This window comes from Enhydra lutris, unplaced genomic scaffold (genome assembly GCF_002288905.1).
Source record: "Enhydra lutris kenyoni isolate GAN:26980312 unplaced genomic scaffold, ASM228890v2 scaffoldscaffold91, whole genome shotgun sequence".
NCBI lineage: Eukaryota > Metazoa > Chordata > Mammalia > Carnivora > Mustelidae > Enhydra > Enhydra lutris.
The window spans coordinates 986,431-994,344 of record NW_019154175.1 but is presented as its reverse complement, the minus strand read 5'-3'; the positions used below and the strand labels follow the sequence as shown (position 1 = coordinate 994,344).

Below are 7,914 nucleotides of genomic sequence, written 5' to 3'. Positions count from 1 at the left end.
CCTTCTTAAAACTGAAAACACTGAAATCAAGACCTGATCTGAGATCAAGGGTCAGACCCCTAATTGACACCATGCAGATGCCCCTGAAAAAAAAAATTCAAATATTCTTCTTTTTAAAGTCTTGCATCCTCTTTTTAGCATGCTCCTCCAGTGAAGTTGAAGCTTACTATTTTCTCACCATTGTCGCTATTTATAGTTTTAGATATCTGGAGGTTGAACTTAGGCATCTCTCTAATTTTCACTTCATCATCCTTTTCTAACAGTAAGAAGTCCCATGAAAGGAGAATTCATGCTAATTTCATGAAATGTACATTTGATACAAACCTGAAACATATCTTACTTGTTAATGTCTTTTCAGAAGAAAATGCTTTACAATGAAGTGATTGATATTACTGTAAAATAGAAACTCTATTAATTGTCCTGTAATGGTAACCGTCAACTTCACATCATATACCAGAAAATCAAATGAGAGTTTGTTAGAAGATAGAATTTTATCGTATTAGTCAGCTAATATTTGTCATAGCCTTCCATTATCTTTCTCAGTTCTCTTCCCTAATTGGATGCAGTATTTCTGACAAAGTTCACAATTCCTTTTTTTTTATGAGTTTTACTTTTTTTTTTTTTTAGAGTTTTAATTTATTTGACAGAGACATAGCAAGAGAGGGAACACAAGCAGGGGGAGTGGGAGAGGGTTCTTGTGGAGCAGGGAGCCTGATATGGGGCATGGTCCCAGTATTCTGGGACCATGACCTGAGCCAAAGGCTTAGCTTTGCTTAGCTAGACTGAGCCACCCAGGTGCCCCAAAGTTCACAATTCTTAATAAAAATCCAGTGGTATGTTTTCCTATTTTCTTTAAAAAAAATGTTCTTTTAAAGATTTTATTTATTTACTTGACAGAGATCACAAGTAGGCAGAGAGGCAGGTAGTGGAAGGGAGAAGCAGGCTCCCCGCCGAGCAGAGAGCCTGATGCGGGGCTCGATCCCAGGACCCCGGGACCATGACCTGACCCGAAGGCAGAGTCCCCAACCCACTGAGCCATCCAGGTGCCCCCCTTTTTTTTTTAATTAAAAAAAAGATTTTATTTATTTATTTGAGAGGGGAGAGAGGGAGTGCACAAGTGGGGGGAGGGGCAGCAGGAGAGGGAGCAGGGAGCTCCCACTGAGCAGGGAGCCTGACATGGGGCTTGATTCCAGGATCCTGGGATCAAGACCTGAGCTTAAGGCAGACGCTTAACTGACTTGAGCTAAACAGGCACCCCTCTCCTATTTTCTATTCTGTCCTATCATATTCTATTCTCTATTCTCCTCTACTCTGTTACATTTTGTTTGAAAAAATTAAGTCGGTGTAACTCATTAACTTTAGTTTACAATATATTATGTGTTGCAACTAGTCTGAATAATGCTGACTTAGATAATACATATGTTAAAAAAAAAACAAGAGAAGTTCAGAGAGTTGTAGTGTTATAGAAAAATATAAAAAGAGTAACGCAATGGAATGGAAAGTGTCTAGGCAGGGGTTAATTTTCCCAAGGTGATCAGGGAAGTCTTCTTGGAGAAGGTGACGTTGAACTGTGTCTGCCTTGTTTAGCCTACTGATATGACTGCATTCTTGAGTATATATGGGTAGTTTGAACTATATGCTTTCAAATGTGCTTATTATTTGCTAGTTGTTTTGTATGTACTCGGTGAATCCTCAGCTAGGCTGCAAATTCCTGCAAGACAAGTCTTTTTTTTTTTTTTCATTAAAAAAAAAAATCTCTCCTAATATTTGGTTTTGTGCTATGCATCAAGTAGATGTTGGACACATAATTGTGAGTTCAGTGTTGACTACTGAGGATCACTGTGAACCAGCGCCAACATCCTTGTAGGTGGAACAGATGAGAGCCTGTGCCCAGTGGCAAGGGTTAGGAAGGCCCTTAATGCTTCTGAAGAGCTCTACATAATTGCCTGTGCCTGAAACTTCATGATTAGAAATTCTATCCTTTACCTTGAAGACTTCATCAATTAAGTCTTAACAGCTATTTGTATCTCTGTTCAATGGTTATTATTGCTATAGCTAAGTCATCATTGAATGTATAAAGAAGAGTTGGTCTGGTTAATCCTTCCTAAGCACCAGCTCTGCAGTGGGGGGAGTGGCTGCCAGGTGCTCAGGGCCATCTGTCTAGACAGAAAGCCCTGTTGAGATGCTCAGGCCCCTTGAACTTAGAGGAATAACGAGAGAGAAAACATGCCCAGTGCAGGTACCTGATTAATAATTTGGGGTTACAATAATGTCATAATGAGTGACTCACCATTACTTACCCACCTTTACATACTACTTTTGATATATTTGTTCTTAAAGAAATACAATACCAAGGCACAAATTAGTTTTCTTTTTTAAACCTCAATTATCAGTAATTTTGGTCAATGTATTTTAGCCACGGTTTGCTTCTTAACTCCTGGAGGATATTCTCTGGCTTCAGAGAAGGCTTCCAAGGGAAGGCAGCTCTGACTTTCTTGTCCCAGGGCTAACTGCTCCAGGTTCAAGTCAGGACACCCCAGAACTCTGATACTTCTTTTCTAAGACAGGTACAGATCTTTGAAAGCCAGACATTTCTGCCTGTGTGAAGCATTGAAGGGTGGGGAGAATCCTCTCCTCTTTTCTCCCTTCTTCTAAATAACCCCAACTTTTCTCCTGGTGTTTCAACCCAGACAACACCCCTACTCTAAACCCTGGCCTTTGAAAGATGTGTAGGCTTTTCAACAAATGGTGTTGAGAAAAGGAATAAATTTGGGCCCTTACCTTATGTCATATACAAAGATCAACTCAAAATCGATCTTACAACTAAACTTAAGTACTAAAACTATAAAATTCTTAGGAGCAAGCATAAGAGAAAACTTTATCACACTAGATTTGGCAATGATTTCTTGGATATGACACCAAAGCCACAGGAAAACAAAGGAAAAGGAACAGATAACTTGGACTTCATCAAACTGAAAAACTTCTTTGCATCAAAGAATACAATCAACAGAGTAAAGGGGCAACCCATGGAAAAGGAGAAAATATTTGTAAGTCATTTATCTGATAAGGGGTTAATATCTTGAATATATGAAGAACTATAGTTCAACAACAAAAAGACAAACAATTCAATTTAAAAATGAGCAAGAGACTTGGATAGACATTTCTCCAAAGAATATAGGTAACTGGTCAATAAGCACAGAAAAGATAATCAACATCAATAATTATTAGAGAAATGCAAATCAAAACCACAGTGAGATATTATCTCACACCTATTAGGAGGATTGCTGTCAAAAAAACACACAAAACTCAAAATAACAGCATTGGTGAAGATGTGGGGAAATTGGAACCCTTGTTCAGTGTTGGTGGGAATGTAAAATGGTGCCCTTGCTATGGAAAACAGTATGATGATTCATCAAAAAACTAAAAATAGAATTACTGTATGATCCAGCAATTCTGCTTCTGGGTAGATAGCTAAAAGAATTGGAAGCACAGTCACCAAAAAGAGTTATTTGTATACCCATGTTCATAGAAGCTTTATTTATGATAGCCACAAGATAGAAAGAACCCAAGTGTCCATGTACAGATGAATGGATAAAAACGTGATATATATGTACAGTGGAATATCATTCAACCTAAAAAGAAAGGAAATTCTGACACAGGCTATAATAAGGCTAAGCCTTGAAGGCATTGTGCAAAGTGAAATAAGCCATTCACAAAAGGACAAACGCTGTATGATTCCATGTATATGAGGTACCTAGCGAAGTCAAATTCATAGAGACAGAAAGTAGAATGGTGGTTTCCAGGAGCTGAGGGTAGTAGAGAGTTATTATTTAATGGGTACAGAGTTTTAGTGTTGCAAGATGAAGAGTCTGGAGTTTCATGACACTGTGAATGAACTTAACACCACTGAACTGTACCCTTACAAATGGTTAAGACTGGGGGGCGCCTGGGTGGCTCAGTGGTTTTAACATTTGACTCTTGGTTTTGGCTTTGATTGTGATCTCAGGGTCTTGAGATCAGGCTCCGAGCTCAGTGGGGAGTCTGCTGAGATGCTCTCTTTCACTCACCCTTTATGTCCCTCCCCCCAGACCCCACATACATGTGTAAGTTCGCGTGCTCTCCCTCTAAAACAAAATAAATCTTTAAAAAAAAAATGGTTAAGATGGTAAATGTTGTATGTGTATTTTACTACAAAAAAAGGTCTATGCTATTACGTTTGTCCTCTTTCAGAATGTAATCTGATGGGAGAAAAATCTAAGGCCTCATATGATTTGCTGAATTTTAAGAAATGTTTAAGTCATTTTAATTACCATATACTTATGTGACTGACTAAGTTGATGAATTCAACATTGGACTAAGAATTTGCTAAGGATAGTTTCTAGGTTAACAGATAACATGCAAAGTTTGTTAAGGTGTTTATATTTAGGGAAAATGTTTTAAGGAGATTTTAATATTTAGAAAGTCTCAGCATTAAGTATATGATTATGCAAAAGTGAGATTCTAGAGTCCCTAAAACTAACTTTATGGAAAGAAAAGGTTTTTTTTTTTCAGGGGTAACACATTAATTTTCTATTATAAAATTAATTTGTATTTAATAAAAATGTGGAAAAACTAAAAATAAAGCCAGTCCCACCACCCAAATTTAACTTTATTTCCTTTTCAATCATTTCCAGTTATTTTTCCATACACACGTTTAAAAAAGACATAGTTTGTCATATCACATATTAATAGTAGCCATTATTTTATTTTATTATTAATATTTTTAAATATTTTATTTATTTATTTGACAGAGATCACAAATAGGCAGAGAGGCAGAGAGAGAGAGGGAGGAGGAAGCAGGCTCCCTGCTGAGCAGAGAGCCCGAAGCAGGGCTCGATGCAGGGCTCGATCCCAGGACCCTGAGATCATGACCTGAGCTGAAGGCAGAGGCTTTAACCCACTGAGCCACCGAGGCGCCCAGTAGCCATTATTTTAAAAAAAAGCTGTGTATCTAATAGACTGAAGAATGTATACATTTTTAATTTCTACTTTTTTATTTTTGGAAAATTCAGGAGTTTCCATGATATTTTCCCCTTTATTATAGTATATTTTGGTATGTTATAGTACATTTCCCTTCTTATTAATTAGTTAAAATGATATAAGTTAAAATTAAAATCTTTGTTCATAAAGGGTATTTTCTACATTATGGATAATTTCCTTTGGATTTATTGTCATAAACAGTTCAGAAGGTTCTAGGAATTTTGATACATTTGAATGGTTTTGATACTGCCAAATTGTTTACCTAACTAAAAAGTGGTGAGTGATATCACACAGCAACCTTGCCAGTCTTTAATGCCATGTTATTATTTTATTTTTTTTAAAAGAAAGTCAGTTACTTTTTTTTAAAGAAAGATTTTATTTATTTTAGAGAGGGAGACGGAGAGAGAGAGCGTACATATGCAAGCAAGAGGGAGGAGCAGAAGGGGAGAGAAAGAGAAGGGGAAAGAATCTCAAGCCAACTGCTCACTGAGCATGGAGCCAGATGCGGGGCTCGATCCCAGGCCCCTGAGATCATGATCTGAGCTGATACCAAGTCAGACGCTTAACCATCTGAGGCACCCAGGTGCTCCTTTAAAGTCATTTATTAACTTCTGCCAACTTTGTGTATGAAAATCATGTGTTATTTCACTTTGCACTTCTTTTTTTTAAGCTTTTATTTATTTATTTATTTATTTTTAAAGCTTTTATTTATTTATTTGACAGACAAAGATCACAAGTAGGCAGAGAGGCAGGCAGAGAAAGAGGAAGGGAAGCAGGCTCCCCGCTGAGCAGAGAGCCCGATGCGGGCCTTGATCCCAGGATCCTGGGATCATGACCTGAGCTGAAAGCAGAGGCTTTAACCCACTGAGCCACCCAGACACCCCCACTTTGCACTTCTTTAAGCTTTCTGCAGTATGTTTCCTAATTGTGTATCCCAACAATTTTTTTTTATTGCATTATTTATGTGTCTTACTCACCTGCAGCTGGCTTCTAAGTTTTCTTATTTAATCCATATATAATAACAAGTAACAACTTTGCATTATAGTGCCTGCAAGTACTTTTCCTAGTCTATTGCTTCTCTTTACATTTTGACTTTTTAAAATTTAATTGATGTTTCTAATGTACTTATGACTATAACTGCCTTTATTTTTGTATGTGTTTTCAGGTGGCTGTGTTGTTTGCGTAGAAAGGGGTTAAGTGTAAAGGACAGTGAACCTACATTATTGTCTACTAGTGTCATTTAGAAATAACGTAGGAACTGTTATCTCATTCCTGTCCCCAAGTCTGCCACTACCTGAGCTGTTATTCTGCCACTCCGTCTGTGAGGCTGAGGGTTCCCAGATAAAATACAGGTTGCCCAATTAATTTTAATTTCAGTCAAGCAACTAATACTTTTTTAAAGTATAAGTATATCCTAAATATTGCATGGGCCATACTGATATCTCAAAAGTATTGGTTATTCATCTGAAATTCAATTTCAATTGGGCAGACTGTATTTCTATTTGGTACATCTGGCACTTCTACTTGGAGCTAGTTTAACACCTGCTTACCTAAACCATCTTGTACTAGGCAGTGGGAGTGGGGCGTGGTGAGAGCTGCAAGAGAAGACGGTTCCTGTTCTCAGAGTTTATGCTCTGGTTTCTCGGAGAAATTTGCAGTCAGAAAGATAATCTCCTGGACTATTTCAATGACGGCTAGATTAAATTTAGAGCCTGTGTTTTCCTACTGCCTAAGGCAGAGTTACCCACATTTACCTGAGCATAGAACCACCTGAGACACCCGTCCCCTGGGGAGTGTGATTCCTTTGGCTTGAAGAGGGATTCAGATGCCTCTGGTTTTAAAGCCAGGAGATGCTCTGGCTCAGGTAGGTCTGTGGAACTCTGGCAGGCTCTGTCCTCTGATTAACAACGCTCAGCCGAAGTCACGTCTACTCTTTACAACCCATTCTAAATCACTGGTATACATTTTGCGGTGGTGATCATCTCTGTAAATGGCTATACGGGTGATGACGTTCATTCCATTCGGTCTCCACTCTTAACTCTCGAGGCAAGCAGAGTTAAGTGTTTAAGTTAAGTATTAAGTAAGTTAAGTATTTCCGCTTGACTGAGGAGGGCCGGGAGGCTTCCAGGGGCTATGTTCACAACGCAAGTCGGTCAAGCAGCCGGTCCGCAAAGCCCGCCTTCCTTCCACCCCACCAAGCTACCTCCTCCCTCCTGCTGAGCGTCCGTGGGGACCACTGGGCTGGATTTAGAGCCCCCTGGAGTTTCAGGTGATTTCCGCTCGGAACGTGCGGGGCAGCCCCGGGCCGGCAACTAGCAAACGGATGGGGCAGACGCCGCCCGGCGGACAAACCCGCAGCCCCCGTGCGGGCGAGCGAGGAAGACCGGGGGATGGGGTGGGGCGCCCGCCCGCCGCCAGAACCCCGTACACCGGGCACCCAGAGGCCGGCTGCCCGGCTCCCGGAGCGCCGGGCGCGTCCGAGCTGGGCAGCCTGGAGTCGGGGGCGCGGGGGCGCGCTCCGAGCACGCGCGCGGGGCTGGTTCTCCAACTGCCGCTCCCGGGGAAGAGGGCGGCTTCCCGGGAAGCCGGCCGCCGCCGCCGTCGGGATTCGGAAGTGCCGAGAGGGTTGTTGGGGACTCGCGGCGCGCGTGAACACGGCGGTCGCTGCCCGGGACAGCCCGGAGGTTGGTAGCCGGGGCCGTAGCGGGTCCCGGGAGGTTACGTGCTGACTTGCGTGGTGTGCTCGCTGGAGAACCAGAAATGCTCTAGGCATTTTCCGTTTCCTACCCCAGTTCCTGCGTGCGGGCCCGGGGGCGGGGCAGAGGAGGCGCCGGGTCCCGCCGTGGAGACAAAGGCGGCGTGGGCCGTGCGCTCCGGGCCCCGCCGGGCTCCCTC

General features: G+C 41.5%; 1 protein-coding gene across 2 annotated transcripts in view; it reads left to right on the top strand.

The window, feature by feature from the left end:
• The first annotated feature begins 7,518 nt into the window (after positions 1 to 7,518).
• Positions 7,519 to 7,914, top strand: part of LOC111162365 (hedgehog acyltransferase) — a 328,170-nt gene continuing 327,774 nt past the window's right edge. For both annotated transcript variants that reach the window (XM_022526736.1, XM_022526737.1), the window contains exon 1: positions 7,519 to 7,703. The gene's annotated coding sequence lies outside the window, so the exon portion shown is untranslated. The remainder of the gene's footprint in view (positions 7,704 to 7,914) is intronic.